The sequence below is a fragment of the Nomascus leucogenys genome, chromosome 3 (genome assembly GCF_006542625.1).
Source record: "Nomascus leucogenys isolate Asia chromosome 3, Asia_NLE_v1, whole genome shotgun sequence".
NCBI classification, from domain to species: Eukaryota; Metazoa; Chordata; class Mammalia; order Primates; family Hylobatidae; genus Nomascus; species Nomascus leucogenys.
In genome coordinates, this window is record NC_044383.1 from 151887418 (window position 1) to 151907343 (window position 19926).

Here is a 19926-nt window from a genome sequence, read left to right on the forward strand (position 1 = left end):
CCCTCCCAGGGCTCCCAACATGGGCAGAGGGTGGTGGTGACAGAGTAGATGAGCAGCCATATTCGGTGCCACCAGGGAAGGAAAATGTGATGGGGACATGAACGGCCTCGGGGAGCCCAGAGCTGGCATCCCCTCCCCTACAGGCATCCAGAAAGGGTTGCAGAAGGTGGTGTGGGGCTGGCTGAGGCCTGCAGATGGAAACTGCCAGACCAAATCTGGAATTCAGGTTTCTTAGTTCCCAATTCCTTCTACCTTTCCCCTGCTAAATTCTTCTCAAACACTGTAGTGTGAGGGTTTGTTGTTGTTGTTGTTTTGCAAGTATTTCTCATTTCTTTCTTTCTTTTTTTTTTTTACTACTCACATGCCACATAGGGCCTCTTGGTGTCTTCTTGTCTTCTGATGAGAATCTCTGTTTTCCTGGCCAGGTTCTTGAATTGTAAGAAGTCGAGGGGTTGGGCATGGTGGCTCATGCCTGTATATAATCCCAGCACTTTGGGAGGCCAAGGTGGGCGGATCACTTGAGGCCAGGAGTTCAAGACCAGCCTGGCCAACATAGTGAAACCCCATATCACTAAAAATACAAAAATCAGCTGGACATGGCAGCGCATGCCTGTAATCCCAGCTACTCGGGAGGCTGAGGCAGGAGAATCACTTGAACCCAGAAGGCAGAGGTTGCAGTGAGCTGAGATCATGCCACTGGACTCCAGCCTGGGTGACGCAGCAAGACTCCGTCTCAAAAAAAAAAAAAAAAAAAAAGAAGTTGAGGGGAAGCAGTGCTGGAGGCTGTGGGCAGCCGGGCTTCTGTCCCTGTCTCCCTGGGCTGGACCGCACCCCACCAGTGTTGGCATGGGATGTGCACTCCAGCTTTGGGAAGCAAAGGCTACTTTCACATTTGTTGTTTTCGTTACATTCAGAATATGAAAATTAATTTTTAAAACAAAATGTGATAAAGTTGGACTAGTGATGATTATTAAAATGTGTATTTATACATAAAATTATTTGCTATTTTGGAAAATAGTACCTTATTGCCAAGAAATACCAGTTAGACCCCCTATGATCGCCTGTGAGTTCATCCCCCTTGGATGCCGATCATGGGGTGGCTTTGCCAGGTGACACCCACCATGGAGACGGAGGAAAGGGGGAGGGAACCCAGGCACAGAAAGGTGGTGGTGGTTCTGGTTTTGTTCTGTCTTTAAGGCAGATTCAATGTTAGATCTTTATTTCTCTAAAACCAAAACTGACTTCTCTGTCCTCTGGCCACCTCCACGTCAAGATCCAGAATTAAATCACCTCCACATCAAGATCCAGTTGAGTGCAAATGGACTGGACCTTTCTGAATCCTGCGTGGTAGCCACTGTCTACTGATGGCTTTTCTGTCTCCATAGAAACTCAGGTTATAAAGTCCAGTGCTACCTAGTGGGGAAACGCCAGACACTCACAATTCCAGCTCTCCGACTCCACGTCCCCCATGCCCCAAATCTAGATCTAAGGAAGGACAAGGCCTCACTTGTGCTGCTCCTGACCCACCGGACTCTGGCCAGACCTCCAGCTCTGCCCTCTTCATCCACATCTGCAAACCAGCCGCTCCCCTCCGCAGTTGGCTGGGGGTAGCACCAAACAGAGAAAAGCAAACACAGGAGAAAGCTGTCGGGCTCAGCACTCCTTGAATACACAGTGGCTGTTGTTATAATGTCCTCAATATTTTTTCTTGCTGGAATCCTTGGGCAGGGATTCATCTTGAGAGAAGGAGGATGAACAAATCCCCCCGCATCGCAGGCCGCGTGCGTTCTTGCACGTGTGCCTTGTATGGATCATGTATGAGGCACATTAAAACCCACCTATTATTAGAGCCACAGAAACTGTATTTTCCTTTTACTCTGGAAGAGAATTACAAATAAAGCCTGGCATCTAACGGGTCTAAACCCAAGAAGCCGGGAGCTGAAGGAGCACCCTCTGTGGAAGCAGATGCCTCCAGGGCCAGGTTAGGGTTTCGGTGCCCACTCTGCCGCTCGCGAACTGTGAGCTTGAATGTGCCTCCCTAGCCTCTCTGAGCCTCAGTTTTCTGATCTGCAATATGTGACAATGATTAGTTACTCACAGGGCTAAAGGTGAAGTGACATCACTTTTATGAAGAAGTTCGCAGCTTGCCTGGAACACAGAGGCACTCAGTAGTGCCTAGTTCTCTTAATGCTAATAAAAGATACAACTTCAGTGCACAGTGTCCCCTCCCCTCCCCCACCTACATTGTGGGGACAGAGGCCAGGAGGCTGTGCCCCACGGGGAATTCCCTTCAGACCTCGTCCAGCTCTGGAGGCCAGGGGAGTGCAGGTTACCGGTAGGCCTCGTCCCAGGTCGAATTATTGCCCTCTGGTGACAGTCACAAGGAGGTCTCTCTGCTAACACTGCAGTGATAGCTTCCCTGCACTCCCTCACTTGGTTCTCACGACAGCTCTGTGTGGACATGAAGTCATTCTTGTCCTTGCTGGTTCACTTTTGAGGCTAGAGGCTCTAGAGCCAATAAATGAATGTCTGATGCTCCCCAGCTGGGCTGACAGCAGAGCCATCAGGAACTCTGAGGAGGGCTGTGAGGTGCCCAGAGGGCCACAGAGCACCAGGTCGGGGCTGATTCCCCATCATGTGGGGGCAAGACAGGTGCCCCGCAGCCCTGCAGGCCATTTGTCTCTGTACACACCACACAGCAAGCACCAAGGCGGAAACAAACACACAGTCATCTTATCAGCTCCTAGGAACGGCCGCTGACAAATTGCTTTTCCTGGGAAAGCACTCAGGCCTATAGGAGGAGACGCAGTAATCAGAGGAAATGGTACCTGCCGCCGAGGCACTTCTAGTTCTCAAACAGCTAAAGAATGTAATTCAAGGAAGGTAATTTCAGCCCCAGTTTCTGCAGGAGTTGGTGAGTGAAGGCCAGAGATCCAGGAAGGCTTCCTGGAGGAAGTGATGGGGTAGCAGAAAAGAGGAAGGGGAAGTAAAGGGAGTGGGCCAGACCTAGTTGAGCCAAGTTGCCTGTCTTATTTGAGGGGAAGTGAAGTGGGGAAAGGAAGCGAGCACAGATTTTAGCTGGAATAGTAGAGGGAATGCAGTCTGGTGTGCATGGAGGCCTTCTGAAATGGTGTCTTCATGCCATGAGTGCTTTGGCATGGTTGTGAGCCTGGCCTGGCCCAGCAGGAAGGAGGACTTTTCCCCGTTTGCTATCTCTGAACCTCTCAGAGTGGCTGCCTTCTCAGGTCCTCCCTAGCAGGGAGCCCCAAGGCCAGGCTCTTCCAAAGGCAAGGGGCCCTGGCAACTCCCCACTGGCCAGGCCTGGTGGGCTTGCAGTGACCTCCGAGAGCTTTGCAGACCCCTGTCTGCGGACGCTCAGCAGGGAGGTTCAGGGTCAGCCCGGTCACTGTCTGTTTGGTCCAGGAATTGAAGCCCCTCACTGTGCGGAGAGGAGCATCCACAGGTTTCAAGGCTTCTGTTCACCCTTCAGTCTGCAAAATAAACAGACTTGTATAAATTCTGAGGTTGGCTGCAGACATGTCAACTGTTCTGAAGATACTTTGTTTTCCAAGAGTTTTTCTCGGTCATCTCCATGTCTGAGAATCCTAGATCTTCATGTCTCTATACACACACTGTAAGAAAATGTAATGTGCATCCATCGTCTCACACATTTGTCATTTCCTTGCTTTGGAGACATTCAATATCCTCTGTTTAGCTGTTTGATACTATACAATACATTATCATTAACCACAGTCATCCTACAGCAGCAGAGAGCACTGATCACTATACATTATATGTATTGAAACATCACCATGTACCCCATGAATAAGTACAATTATTATTTTTCAATTACAAAATATAATTTATAAAGAAGAAAACGCAATGCACATCCATCATCTCAAACATTTGTCATTTCTTTGTGTTGGAGACATTCAGTGTCCTCTGTTAAGCTGTTTGATACTATATTCTATATTATTGTTAACTGTGGCCATCCTACAGCCACAGACAGCACTGATCACTATGTATGTATCGAAACATCGCCATGTACCCCATGAATACGTATAACTATTGTTTGTCAAATATTAATAAAAAGTACAATTAAAAAAATGCAATACAAACTAAAGGGAAAAGAGCAAACAGGATTTTTGAAAACTTGTTCTTCCATCTTTTTAAACTTAAAATTTGTAATTTTTGTTAGCTACAAAACTAAATAGGATGTTTCCTAATCATGTAAATTAAATGCCATAAACTACTTCAAATAACTCCATGCCACCTGGAAGGAGCCTGACCTTCACTGAAGGTTAAGCACTAAGTTACTTGGAGATGATCCTTGGACTGGCCACATACGTTCCACCTGTCATCTCCTTTCGTGTGTGAGAAATATACATGGATTGGCTGAAGGAAAAGGAGACCTAGACCACCAGCATTTCGATCCAGCCCTGCTGTGTTTCTGTAATTACTTGGATTGGTTTAATCCAAACAAAGAGAATATTTTGAAGATGCTCAATGAAATTCTGGTGGAAAGGATGGCTGGCCAAGAGAGACTCTCCGATCCCCAGGAGCTGCCACACGCAGGATCCCCAGGAGCTGCCACACGCAGGATCCAGGCTCCCGTGGGAAAGCCTCAGGACCAGGGGCGGCATTTGCATTTCCGAGGCCAGAACACACTTTTCCTATATGTTGCCATTTCCCCAACTATTCAAGCTGATTAAAGGATGCTAGAAAATTACTTAAGCCCTTAAATTGCAAGAACAAAGGCTTGGTTTCTCTTTTCAACCAAAACTGCGCGGCTGCCTGATTCAAATGCTAATAGCCGGGGCCTGAATTGGTCACTAAATGAGAGAGACACCTCTCCCTGCAAATGACCACAAAGCCACTCCTTTGCAGCGAGAATCTGCAGGATTCTCCCAGTTGGACGTTCTGTTAAATTGCTCCATGGGAAGCATCCTCGCGGTGGGCTGGTTGATTTCTGGAGAAGAATGCCTTCTATCTGGCCAGGGCTGACTCTGGAAGAGCTAGGAACCACCCATCTCCCTTGTTGCAGAGCCAAGAGGACATTCCAGCAGATCTGGCACAGTTTTCAAATTCTTTGTTGAGGAAAAAGGCCCCAGTTTTAGAGCTGGTTGCTACCATCTCAACTCATCCTAATTTCAAAATGGCTCTAAAGACAGAATGTGGTTTCTCAGCTCCTTACCACCCCATCTCCACACCTCCCTTTGTACCCCACAGTCCTTCTACCTGGTGGGTGGGTACTGCCCGCCACTGACCAGATCCCCACTCCCTGGCTTGCTTCACCAACCCCCAGCTCATGAAAGTGGGCTTGGGGCCAGATGAAGGAAGTTCGAGTCCGAACTCTCCCATGTAGGGAGTGACCTCTGGCCAAGTACTGGGCTCTGTCCACCTGGGTACACTGTGGACCTGTTCAGTATCAGGGGAACAGGGAGGCCAGTCTTCACACAGCTGCAGTAAAGGGACACACAGACTATATGGGATTTGGAGTCAGCAGGCTAGAGGGTGAATTTTACCTCCTTCACCATCCTGACTCTGGCCAGACTACATCCCATGCTGAGCCTGAACTTCCTTCTCTGTAACATTGCAAAAGTAACAGTACCTATCTTGTGAGGTTTTGCTGAGTGTTAGACGGTATACAAGTATACTATGCATAAGGCAACAGGGACCATGCCTGGCGTGCCCAAGATTAGTGGATGGAGCTCCCATAGGCGTGCCGTTAGGGTAGACAATGGAGAGGTTTTGAAATGTCTCTCCTCAATCTCTATTCCTCTCTTTTGCCATTATTACAGTATGTCTTTCTAATGTTAAGTTTTGGATTTTTCTTATCTACCAATTATGCAATTGTGCTCATTATTGACTCTGCACCTACAGCCCAGCCCAGTGTGGTATTGGAAATGCAGTGTCACTGCTCAGGGAGTGATACAGTCCACGCTCTGTTGGCAGGTGCATTCCTGAGAGTTATTTCTAGTCTGTCAGTACATGCATATTTGGTAGGGGCAGTGCTAATTTTCAGTTGACATGAGTAATATAATTTGTCGGTTTCTAGTCCTGAGGGAATTGTTCTTGATTCTCAAAGATGATGTCCCCTTTTCTCTCACCTCTACCTTCTGCTTCCTAAGTTCCTTGACAGTCTCAAAGGGCAGGGGTTACTGTTGTTTACTTTTTACATTTACATTATGCCTGGTTCTTTCCTATTGATTAGACATATGTCCTTCCTTTACTGGGAAGTAGTTTTAATACCATTTTATAGAATAGCATTTCCTTAATATATCTAATATGAAAGACTGTGAATATGACTGTACAAAGTTGTATTTAAAATAGATTAAGAGCTAGGCACGGTGGCTCACGCCCGTAATCCCAGCACTTTGGGAGGCCGAGGCAGGCAGATCACCTGAGGTCAGGAGTTCAAGAACAGCCTGGTCAACATGGCAAAACCCTGTCTCTACTAAAAATACAAATATTGACCAGGCATGGTAGCGGGCACCTGTAATCCCAGCTACTCAGGAGGCTGAGGCAGGAGGATCACTTGAACCTGGGAGGTGGAGGTTGCAGTGAGCTGAGATCACGCCATTGCACTCCAGTTTGGGCAACAAGAGTGAAACTCCGTCTCAAAAAAAACAATAACAATATAAAAAAAATAGATTAAGATATGTTTTAGAGCTGGGCGTGGTGGCACACGCCTGTAATCCCAGCACTTTGGGAGGCTGAGGCGGGTGGATCACAAGGTCAAGAGATCGAGACCATCCTGGCCAACATGGTGAAACCCCATCTCTACTAAAAATACAACAATTAGCTGGGCATTGTAGCATGCGCCTGTAGTCCCAGCTACTTGGGAGGCTAAGGCAAGAGAATTGCTTCAACCAAAGAGATCGTGCCACTGCACTCCAGCCTGGCAACAGAGCAAGACTCCATCTCAAAAAAAAAAAGATTTTTAGAAAGGAACTTACCTTCTGAAGAATTCCATATTACAAGGAGATAGAACACATCTGATATAAGCATCAAAGATTGATTTTGCTTTGGGAATCTTTCTCATCTGATTTACAAATAATCTTGTTCTGAAAGAAATATTTAATATAAAAAATGTTTTACGTTCCTATCTTAACCTCTGCTTTTTGAAAAATGTTTTACATTCATATCTTAACCTCTGCAGCTAGAATTTAAGATTGCCAAGGATGAGAACTTAAACCTCTTTATATTGCCAACGTGCAAATGAATGTATTGCAATTGTACAGTAGGTACATACTGTAAAATTTTCCATGATAATGACATTTAGCACGTATTCTCCCCAGCTGACATTTATGATGCTTTGACTTGACCTCTGCCTTGACTTTCCAGTGTCAATTGGTCAAGAAGGTAAAGCTCCCACCACTGGAAATCAAGATGTCAGATAGAGCACTAGATACCTAAGCTAAGACTGGTAAAAAAGAGATGGATGTTGTTTAGCATAACACAATGAAAGATGGTATTATGTACAGTATTTAAAATAATATTTTAAAGATTCAAAAATAGTGCCATAAATTATGTCATTCTAAATTTTAAAAATGAGGAGAAAATAATTTTAAAATACATAAAGGTAGCTTAAAAGCTAAAATAAAACCCAATTGCATTCCAAGTAATAGAGTGTTAGGTTAGAGAAAATTTCAAACAGATGAAAGTTAACCAAGAAACAACTAGGAATATAAAACTAAGGGAAAATGAAAGGGCAAACTGGAGTGGTGGCTCACGCCTGTGATCCCAGCACTTTGGGAGACTGAGGCAGGAGGATTGCTTGAGCCCAGGAGTTCAAGACAAGCCTGGGCAACATGGCAAAACCCCATCTCCATAAAAAATACAAACAATTAGCTAGGCATTTGTGGCACGCATCTGTAGTCCCGGCTACTTGGGAGGCAAAGGTTGCAGTGAGCCAAGATCACGCTACTGCACTCTGCCCTCGGTGACAGAGTGGGACCCTGTCTCAATAAAAAAGGAAAAAAAATGAAAGGGCTAAGAGAATGATTGTGTAGCAGAAAATTCTGAGACCACCCCAAGGTCTGTGATGAGGAAACCATTATAGATAAATCCAAATGCGTTCTCATTTGGTGCTGCAAAGGATCAGCGCTATGATCAGGAATCATCATTTCATTTAAGCCAGATGTCATTTCACTTAAACGAGATGTAACTGGGCCACCAATAGTCATGGGCAGGTTACTTAAGTCAGGATTTCCCAGACTTACCTAATCATCAGAATCAAAGGAATGACATGAGAAGTGTGATAAAAATACAGGCTTCTGCATCCCAACCGGACCCCCTAAATCAAAATTTTAGGGGAAAGCCCTGGGCGCTGTGTGTTTTTCTCAAGTGCGCAGGTGATTGCTATGGTGTAGCCCATTTGAGGGACACTCTATAGTGGAGTATGGGTTGGGAAGAGCAACTGGAAATAAACAGAGACTGGGATATCTTACAGACAGCCCCAAAACATGCACCCAATTTACCATCGGATGCTTTGCTTGGTGAATAGGATTTAAAGCTAGACTGTATTAGTTATATGACAGGATTTGTTTCATCAATGAAATGCCTCTGTGTGCGTGCGTGCGTGTGTGTGTGTGTGTGTGTGTGTTTCCAGTTAATCCAGTTAGAGTGGTGGTTGTAACCTGGTCCCTAGATTTCTAAATACTTACGTTTATAGAATTTTATGGTCAAAATGAGTCCCTACCAAGAGCATCTTGTCAAACTCCCTCCTTGTCCACTGAAGAGCTGTGTGCTGTTTAAGTTGGTATATCCCTGTGTTTATGGGTACACATTTAACGGTGGGAGAATTCTGCAGCCTCCATGGGTCACCTAGAGCCTGATGAATAAAGTAAGCCAAGTCCAGTTGTAGTTTTCATAATCCAGGACAGTAAGTCCCTGGAGGAAGATCTGTCCGTTAAATTCCATGAGTTTCAGGAATTCGCACGGACCCTAAGATGCTCCAATATTAATAAGGTGACACACTGATCCCTGACATACTCTTGGAAGATGAAACCAGGCACAGCTGGCTTTGTGACTTGTTTTTCAGGTTAGTAAAGATCACTCCTGGCTTTTACTAACATTCACCCAGTGCCTCGGCCGGGCTCCACTACTGTTACCACGATGAAGAAAGCTGGATCTGCTTCCTTTCTTTTCTTCTCCACTACCGATTCTTCTGAGTTTCACTCTGAAATTCCAACACCTTGGGCCTTCTCTCAGGCTCACAGCGGCTCCATCAGTCAGGGCGTCTAAAGACCCTGTGGGTGGGAGGGGAAGGAATGGAGCCACAGAGACCCTGCGGAAATGATTCGGGAGCCCCAGGCAGCTCACCCTCCCTGTCCTTTGGGTGGTTTTTCTGCAGTTTCTCACTGTTGACACTTTTTTTCCTCTATGAGTCAAGAAAGAAGGCCTTTAGAGGGAAATGAGACAGATCTTTTTACAAATATTCTGCATTACCACGCTTTATTCATTCTATCAGCCAAGTGTGTTCCTCCAATTTTTCACTACAGTTTTAAAAGTAGAAAATATACCCTATTGTTTTGCACTGTTGGGGCCCATCCAGAGAGAAGGTGCAAGGTCCCCACCGGACTTCAAGGCTAGGATTCCGAGTGCAGCCGGAGTGGCCGGAAACCAAGTGTCAGTGAGAGCTCCCAGTCCCAGCTGTGAGGCGTGGCCCCATCGCTTCCCTAGCCGGCTTCTGCTCAGATGGCTCCAGAAGCTGCTCTTCTGTATCATGACAGCGTTTCATCATAACAGATGCCAGCTACTGCATTCACTCCTTTATTTTCTGGTTAAGTTTATACAAACGTATCAGATATACTGCAACATTAACAGTTCTCTCCTCATTTGTTTCTGTTATTCTTGGGGCTGGTTTCACAAGTTTTGGGGGTTTCAGTTCTTTTTTTTTTTTTTGGATACAGAGTCTTGCTTTGTCGTTCAGGCTGGAGTGCAATGGCACGATCTCTGCTCACTGCAACCTCCACCTCCCAGGTTTAAGCGATTCTCCTGCCTCAGCCTCGCGCGTAGCTGGGATTACAGGTGCATGCCAGCACGCCCGACTAATTTTTTTGTATTTTTAGTAGAGATGGGGTTTCGTCATGTTGGCCAGGCTGGTCTTGAACTCCTGACCTCAAGTGATCCACCCACCTCAGCCTCCCAAAGTGCCTGGGATTACAGGCGAGTCACCGTGCCTGGCCTGGGGATTTCCGTTCTTAATCTCCTTTCAGATTTGCCCATACTCTTTTCCTTCAGTCATCTCTGAGAGAAAACCCAGAGGTCCTTCATGGCTGGCTCAACTCACCATCACTCAGGACAGCAGGGCCTTGCAGTCTGTTGCACCGTGGAGATGCAGGGATGCCTCTATGGGCCAGTGGGGTTGTTCTGGATGGAAATCCCAGGCCAGCTCTTTTCCTGTGACTGTGATAAGTGACAGCTGAGAGCCTCCTAAGCCTCGTCAATACAGTAAGGACCACAACACTTAATCCACTGTAAGGATGAAGACACAGTCTGCAGAAAACTTGGCACATAGTGGGAATTTCATACGCTTTAGCTGGTTAAAGAGAATTGACTATTTCTGCCTTTCAATTTCTCAGGAGTCCCTTTTCAGGGAGGCTGGCTGCCTAATTTGGCCCGTCTACCTCCATGCCTCCTCCTATAGCCGTGCCCTCGGTGCCAGTTAGGCCAGCCTGACTTCTGTTCTCTGCAAGCGGCAGGCTTACTCCCACCTGAGGTTTTGCACGGGGTCTCCCTGGCCTGGGCCACTCTTCCATCTGATGCTACCACAGTTGGGTACTCTGACCTCTCTTTAATGCCCCTTTCACAAATCTAAGCCACCCAGGGACAACAGATAAGGAAAACGGAGTGGAAGCCTCACCACAGATGATGGTGCAGCGCTGAGAAGCAGCAGATTCGAGACAGACAGAGACCTGGAGGCGCTGAATGGAAAAAAGGAACAGAGGAGACAAGAACACGCAGACGGAACAACATGGGATTTGCACAGGCACACGACAAACACAAAATGCACAGCGGACATGCGGCTGCTGGGGGCAAGGCCAGTATGGGAACAAGAGGGGGTGTGTGCATCAAACAAGGCAGAAAAAAATGCAGCCCCTGGTCGCTAGGCATCGCTTCATCCTGTTAAATTCCCCAAAATAGCATGTATCGCTGTCAAACATGAGCATCAGGATTTTTATCCAAACAGGAAAATTTTCTGTTCTTTTAGTCCCAAGTATATGGAGCACACTTATGAATTAGGACATTATGACGGGCTCTGTGTAAAAATGGGAAGCGAATCTCTCAATATGTATTTAGTGAAATTAAAGGTACATTGAATCTACTGAAGAAGAAAAAACACTTAAGCCTGGGAAATTATCTTTGTGTTTTTTCCTAAGTGATTATTATTAGATACCAGAATAGCACCAAACTGGAAAAAATCTCACGATTGAAATATCTCAGAAACGACATTTCAATATATAAAGGAGACATCAATTTTAAGTGACAAGTAAGGAGAAATTTGGAAACAGAACATACAATTTAAGATTAAGTCTTTCAAAATAATAAGCAGCACTCTAAAACTGAAATCAAGAACGATTTTCATGACTATTTGAATTTTTTAAAATTAATTTTGGTGTTTTATTTTTGAGACAGGGTCTCACTGTGTTGCCCAGGCTGCAGTGAAGTGGCATTATCGCAGCTCACTGCAGCCTCAAGCTCCTGGGCTCAAGTCATCCTTCTGCCTCAGTCTCCCAAGTAGCTAGGACTACAGGTATGCACCATGACATCTGGCTAATTTTTTAGTTTTTGTAGAGACGGAATCTCGATATGTGGCCCAGGCTGGCCTCAAGTAATCCTCCTGCCTCAGCCTCGCAAAGTGCTGGGATTACAGGCATGAGCCACGACACCTGGCCTAAATATTTCTCAAAAATAAACCAAGAATGATTTTCAAGGCCTAAGAAAAAGACATGGCACTGATGAAATCTTGAAGACTTTTATTAAAAGTAATAAGCATAATTCATTCACCCAAAACTGACAGTGGAAAATCTGAATGTTTCAAGTAAGTAGAGGAAATTCCCCCAAATGAAGAGGGGATGACAGAGTCCTGAAGTTAGCTCCTGGATACCTTCAACGGCAGACACTGGAGAATTATTTACAAGAGGGCTCGACAGGCCTGCAGGTAAAACAAACAAAGCAAAACAAACAGAAACAAGAGAATAAACGTCAACACGGGCATTCTGAAAAGCGCAGCCAGGCTCTCTCTCTCCCCCCAGCCCAGCAGGAGCTCCAACCCCAGCTGCCATCGTTCCTCGCACCCCGTAGCAGCGTTGCTATTACTAACACTTACAGGATCTTCAAAATCTTCCTCCTGGCAACCGATGTGAAGTCACCACCAGGCCCAGAAAGTGGCTGTGACTCTCCCCTGGTGGCCAACACTGCTAGCTGCTGACCTAACCTCCATTACCCATCCTCTTCCTCACTACCAGGCCCGCAGTACTGCTGTGGGGTATAAGGTGCGCAGCTGAAGAAAATGCGTTTTTCCAGCCCCCTTGTGAGATGGGGTGGCCCTATGACCACGCTCTGATCAGCAGAATGTCAGTGAAGCTTTTGGGTGGAGATTCCAGAAGCTTCCTGAGAATAGGGCTGGCGGGATGGCCAGGGATCCCCTCTGTCCCAGGCCCTCTACCGCAGAGGTAGTATGAGGTCAGGAGCAGGAAGTCCCCGCCAGCACCAGGCAAGAGCGAGCAGCACCATGGGGTCCCCAAGCCAGCCAGGGACTCTCAGCGACCGGAGAGAAAGGCAAGCCCTGCGTTCTCGCAGGTGACTCTTTTCTGGAGGCGGTTTCAGTTTTGCGGTGCTGAATCCAGTTCTGTAAGGGAAGAAAAAGTTATTTCCTCACCCATTGCTAGGTTTATGGCTGAGACACCTATCATAAAAGACAGATAAACAAGAGAAAAGCAGGCGAATTTATTTTATTGTATGTAATTTTTACAAGACGTAAGCATCTTTAGATATGAAGACCAAAAGGCACAGGGAGGCCTGTGTATCTTTAGGCTAAGCTTGATGGAGAGAGGACAGTGGTGGAAAAGGGTGAGTACACAGAGCGGGTGTCACCTGATGGCAGTGAACTGCGGGAATATGCAAGGTGCCAGATTTCAGGGTCTTGTGTCCCAAACCCCATTAGTGTCTAACTCAGTGTGAATATAACCGCTGGGACGCCAGCAAGGGTCTCTTTGGAAATTGCCAGAGCGCGCCACCGCCTCTGCCGAGTCACTGGGCTTCTGTGTTATGATGGATGCTGTATTTGTCATCCATCATTTGTGGTGTGTTGTAAAGCACCACAAACTGGGTGCCTTTAGACAACAGAAATTTGTTCCCTTACAGTTCTGGATCCCAGAAGTCTGACATCACGGTATCGGCAGGGCCGTGCTACCTCCTGGGAAGCTTCCCTCCCCTCTTCCCTCTTCTGGCATTGCTGGTGCGTCAGCCCAGTCTCCACCTCTGTCTTCACACAGCCATGACCCCATGTGTCTCTCCTCCTCTTCAGATATCCTTCAGTAAGGACATCAGTCATGTTGGATTAAGACCTACCCTGCTGACCTCATCCTAGCTCACATCTTGATGTCATCTGCAAAAATCCTATTTCCAAAGAAGGCCACTTCACAGGCCCCAGGACTTAGGATTTTAATGTATCTTTTGCAACAAACACCTTAGCGAAATTTCTTGCAACACACACCTTGGTTTAATGTTCTTGAACTAATCCACTGGCCTCCGGGACTCAGGCATAGCTCTTTGGGCCTCTCAAACTGGCCTGATGTCCTGGGAACAAATTTGCACTGTGCCTAATCTTGGGCTGAGAATTTTTGCCAGAAAGCTCTGGTCTCTCATGTGCCAGGCAGGCCCATCCTTCCAGTCCTCCAGGCAAAGCGAATCTGAACTGTGTTAGTTCTAGGCTGTGCCAAGTCCAGGCTCCCTGAGGTTTCTTCGCTGCCTTTATATTTATAGATCTTTAAAAAAAAAAAAAAAAAAAAAAAAAGATAGGGTTTCTGGTATGGTTTGGCTGTGTTCCCACCCATATCTCATCTTGAATTGTAGCTCCCATCACGCCCACATGTTGTGGGAGGGACTTGGTAAGAGATAATTGTATCACGGGGCAGTTCCCCCGTACTGTTCTCATGGCAGTGGGTAAGTCTCACGAGATCTGATGGTTTTCTACGAGGAAAACGCTTTTGCTTGGTCCTCATTCTCTCTTGTCTGCTGCTATGTAAGGCATGCCTTTCGCCTTCCACTAGGATTGCGAGGCCTCCCCAGCCGTGTGGAACTGTGAGTCCATTAAACTTCTCTTTCTTTTCACCAACAGGGTGAAAACAGACTAATACAGTTTCTCCCCGCTTCCCTGAAGACCCACCAGTGTCAGAGGAAGGCGAGCTCACAGCCCAGGGCACCTGGGACTCAGCTCACTTCAAGGGTAAAAAATCTCTTTGAAGTCCCATGTTTTACTCAAAAATCTCGTTAACTTTCCTTTTACTGCTTAAAGTACTTGTGTTTGCTTCCTTGTTGGAAGAATGGTTTTTTGAGCATATCTTCAGGTGCAGTCAATGCCCAGGAATTGCGCATTACCCGCTCTTGAAGGGCGCCCTTCTCCGCAGTCCCTGGGGGTGCTTCCCCTGCGTGAGAAGCACAGGTCTTTCCTGTTAGGGGTTAGGGTTAGGGTTAAGCCCTCGTGTCCCATCCTGGATTTGATCTCTACCACCCTGTGGAATGACAAGAAATCTATTTCATTTAAAAAAAAAAAAAGTTAAACAGCTTTCAAAAGTAAAAAAAATATATATATTATTATTTTAATTTCTGAAACAATTTTTATAACAACTGTTCCAGTTTGTATTCCCATGGGAAACATACGAGAGTTTTAGTTGCTCCACATCCTTATTAGCACTCGGTATTGTGAGGTTTGGGTTTTTTGTGATGCGAGTCATTCAGCTAGGTGTACGGTGTTAGGCCATTTTTATTTTAATTTGCATTCACCAGTGAAAATTGATTTTGAGCATCTTTTTATTTGCCATCCATATGTTTTCTTTGGTGAAGTGTCTGTTCAGTTCTTTGCCTGTTTTTTTTTTTTTTTTTTTTTTGAGACGGGGTCTCACTCTTTCGCCCAGCCCGGAGTGCAGTGGCGCAATCTCGGCTCACTGCAAGCTCCGCCTCCTGGGTTCACGCCATTCTCCTGCCTCAGCCCCGCGAGTAGCTGGGACTACAGGCGCCCGCCACTGCGCCCGGCTAATTTTTTGTATTTTTAGTAGAGACAGGGTTTCACCATGTTAATCAGGATGGTCTCGATCTCCTGACCTCGTGATCCGCCCGCCTCGGCCTCCCAAAGTGCTGGGATTACAGGCGTGAGCCACCACGCCCGACCCTGAAACAATTTTTAAATCAAAAAAATTTTTTTAAATAAATTGGGTTTTTGTCCCCCATTCCTGGCACACAGCCCCTAAACGCCTTTCCTGTGTGTCAGGGCTGTCTTTGATGTTGGCCAGGAGCCCCTTCCCATCACACCTGAGTGCCTGCTAACAAAGTAAGCAAGGCTGGGTCCTGGGACAGCCTCAGGATGGGGTGGGCATGAGAAAGACCATGCCAGTAGAGGGTGGGAACTTTCAGCCTCACCCACCTGCCTCTGGGAAAGGGGGTAGGGGTGCTGGTAATCAACCTCTATAAAATCTCTTAATAACTGTATTTGATGAGCTTCCAGGTTAGTGAACGTATCCAGGTGCCAGGAGGGTGGCACCCCCCAACTGCTGCACTCAGGACCCTTCAGACCTCACCCTGCATATTCCCCACCTGACTGTTCATCTGTGTCCTTTATAACAGGGGCCCCAACCCCCTGGCCACAGACCTGCACCAGCCTGTGTCCTGTTGGGAACCAGGCTGCACAGCAGGAGGTGAGCGACTGGCAAAGCTGCCTGTGTATTTACAGTCACTCCCTATCACTTGCATTAGATTCTCATAGGAGCATGAAACCTATTGTGAAGTACACACGCGAGGGATCCAGGTTGCCCACACCTTGTGAGAATCTAATGCCTGATGATCTGTCACTGTCTCCCATCACCCCCAGAGAGGACCATCTAGTTGCAGGAAAACAAGCTCAGGGCTCCCACTGATTCTACATTATGGTGAGTTGTATCATTATTTCATTATATATTACAATGTAATGGCAATAGAAATAAAGTGCACAATCAATGTGATCTGCTTGAATCATCCCAAAACCATCCCCCTGACCCCAGTCTGTGGAAAAATGGTTTCCCATGAAACTGGTCCCTCGTGGCCAAAAAGGCTGGGGATTGCTGCTTTATAATATTCTTTATGGTAAACCTGTAAACATAAAAAGAATGTTTCCCTGAGTTCTTCAGCCATTCTAGCAAATTATGGAACCCTAAAAGAAGGTTATGGGAACCCCCAATTTACTATCTGTTGGTCAGAAGTACAGTGGATGATTGGCATCTGTAAAGGAGGCAGTCTTGGGGTCTAAGCCCTTAGCTTATAGGTCTGCTGCTAACTTCAGGTAGAGAGTGTCAGAATTGAATAGAATTGTGGCAGCCACCTGGCTTTGGAGAATTAATCAGTGTGGAAAGAACTCTCACATGTGGGGTTAAGGGTGTTGTGTGTGAGAACGTAGAGAAAGATGTGTGATTCCCCATAGCCCAGGGTGTAGATGCTGCTGTTCTCATCCTGTAGATGCTAAACAAAGCAGAGGGGCTACAGAAGGGAGGTACGGAAGATATTTGGAGCTGGGACTAAAGGCAGTTACCCTCGTCCTGATGACCTTGCCGAGGGCTCTGTTGACAGCTACTCCCCACTGAAAAAGATGCCTGTGATCCTTGGACCCAGGAACCACAGATGTCTGATTCTTTTGCTGCTAGCAGAAGTAAGCTCAATCAAGGATAAGTCTTTGGTTCAGGGAATAAAAGGATGTGTTATTACGGGGCTGCAGAACACATTCCAAACTGAAGCTATTTTAATAGTCAAATTGGTTCAATGGCTATTTACACTGAATATGGGATTAGTCATCTTGGCTAAGAACCACAGTGTCCCATCAGAACTTAAAAAGTTATATTCTGGGCCTGGCGCGGTGGCTCACACCTGTAATCCCAGCACTTTGGAGGCCGAGGCAGGTAGATCATTTGAGCTCAGGAGTTTGAGACCAGCCTGGGCAACATGGCAAAACCCTTTCTCTACAAAAAGTACAGAAAAATTAGCTGGGCGTAGTGGTGCATGCCTGTAGTCCCAGCTACTTGGAGGGCTGAGGCGGAAGGATCACTTGAGCCCTGGAGGTCGAGGCCCCAGTGAGACGAGATCGCACCATTGCACTCCAGCCTGTGAACAAAGTGAGAAAAAAAAAAAAGTTATATTCTGAAAAATCTTGAATCCTTTACTTTCATGTTTTTAACTTTGTTTCCCTCTACTGTGGCCCTTATAATACTCTATTGTAATTATGTATCATAATTGTAATCACCAATTTTATGCAAATTTTTAAGTTAAGTTTTGCGCTGCTTTTTTTTTCTTTATTTCTTCCGAAAAAAAAACAAAACAAAACTGGGATACATGTGCAGAATGTGAAGGTTTGTTATATAGGTATATGTGTGCCGTGGTGGTTTGCTGCACCTATTGACCCATCCTCTAAGTCCCCTCCCCTCACCCCCCACCCCCCACCCCCAAACAGGCCCTGGTGTGTGATGTTCCGCTGCCTGTGTCCATGTGTTCTCAATGTCCAACTCCCACTTATGAGTGAGAACATGCGGTGTTTGGTTTTCTGTTCCTGTGTTAGTTTGCTGAGAATGATGGTTTCCAGCTTCACCCATGTCCCTGCAAAGGACATGATCTCATTCTATTTTATGGCTGCATAGTATTCCATGGTGTCTGTACCACATTTTCTTTATCCAGTCTATCATTGATGGGCATTTTAGTTGGTTCCATGTCTTTGCTATTGTAAATAGTGCTGCAGTAAACATAAATGTGAATGTGTCTTTGTAGTAGAATGACTTATATTTTGGGGGGTATATACCCAGTAATGTGATTGCTAGGTCAAATGATATTTCTGTTTCTAGATCCTTGAGGAATAACCATACTGTCTTCCACAATGGTTGAACTAATTTACATTCCTACCAACAGCGTAAAAGTGTTCCTATTTCTCCACAGCCTCACCAGCATCTGTTGTTTCCTGACTTCTTAATAATCGGCATTCTGACAGGCATGAGGTGGTATCTCACTGTGGTTTTGATTTGCATTTCTTTAATAATCAGTGATGTTGAGTTTTATTTCATATGTTTTTCGGCCACGTAAATGTCTTCTTTTGAGAAGTGTCTGTTCGTATCATTTGCCCACTTTTTGATGGAGTTGTTTGTTTTTTTTTTCTTGTAAATTTGTTTAAGTTCCTTGTAGATTCTGGATATTAGACATTTGTCAGATGGATAGATTGCAAAAATTTTCTCCCATTCTGTAGGATCCCTGTTCACTCTGATGATAGTTTCTTTTGCTGTGCAGAAACTCTTTAGTTGAATTAAATCCCATTTGTCAATTTTGGCTTTTGTTGCAATTGCTTTTGGCATTTTTGTCATGAAGTCTTGCCCATGCCTATGTCCTGAATGGTATTGCCTAGGTTTTCTTCTAGGATTTTGATGGTTTTGGATTTTACATTTAAGTCTTTAACCCATCTCGACTTCATTTTTATGTAAGGTGTGAGGAAGGAATCCAGTTTCAGTTTTCTGCATATGGCCAGCCAGTTTTCCCAGCATCATTTACTGAATAGGAGATCCTTTCCCCATTGCTTGTTTTTGTCAGGTTTGTTGAAGATCAGATGGTTGTAGATGTGTGGTATTATTTCTGAGGGCTCTGTTCTGACCCATTGGTCTATATCTCTGTTTTGGTACCAGTACCATGCTGTTTTGGTTACTGTAGCCTCGTAGTACAGTTGGAAGTCAGGTAGTGTGATGCCTCCAGCTTTGTTCTTTTGACTTAGGATTGTCTTGGCAATGCAGGCTCAGATGAAGAGACATTAACTTGCTTTTGAAAATGAGTCTATATCATTAAAAATTTCTAAATTCCAAGTTCTATGGTGAGAAAGAGACTCAGTCAATAACAGTTATTTAAGTATTCAAAAAGCTATTGGCAGGATGACTTTGGCAACATTTAGACTAAAATTGAAACGATGCAGAGAAAATTAACATGGCCCCTGCACAAAGGTGACACAGAAATTCATGAATTGTTTAATTTTTTTTTCTGAATAGAAAAAAGCAATCTGGACTGAATTGCATTCCTCTAAAAATTCATATGTTGAAACTCCAACCCCTGATGTGACTGTATTTCTTGATAGGGCCTGTAAATGGGTTGCTAGGTAAAATGGGGTCATGAGGGTAGAGCCCTAATCCAGGAGGATTGTTGTTTTTTATAAGAAAAGGAAGAGATGCCAGCGACACACTTGCGTAGAGAAAAGGCCATGTGAGGACACAGCAAGAACGCAGCCGTCTGCACCCTGAGAAGAGAGGCCTGCGAGAAACACTCCTGTTGGTGCCTTGATCTTGGACTTTCAGCCCACAGAACTGTGCAAAAATCCATTTCTGCTGTTTAAGCTGCCAGCCTGTGGTATGTTGTTATGGCAGTCTTAGCAGGCTGACGCATTGGGTGAAAACAGAGGTAAAAGCAATAGACTCACCTTCTCAAGCGTTTCTTAAATCATATTTGATGGCTGAAGCAAACCTAACACCATATGATGCAGTGCTCAATGTAAAATACTTAGGAACATTTTATTTAAAAAGTAGGAAGTGTCAAGGGGCCTAAATGGAAGTAAACACTCAATACTTCACTCAAAGTGGTATAATTTTTATGAGGAGGCTATGATAAGTTACATCTATACATATGTATATGTGTGTGCATATATACATATATATA

General features: G+C 45.5%; 1 non-coding gene across 1 annotated transcript; it reads left to right on the plus strand.

Annotated features, from left to right (window-relative positions):
- Positions 1-19151: 19151 nt before the first annotated feature.
- On the plus strand, positions 19152-19255 carry LOC115834510. Its single transcript, XR_004029458.1, has one exon. It is a non-coding gene; the product is annotated as a U6 spliceosomal RNA (small nuclear RNA).
- Positions 19256-19926: the final 671 nt, after the last annotated feature.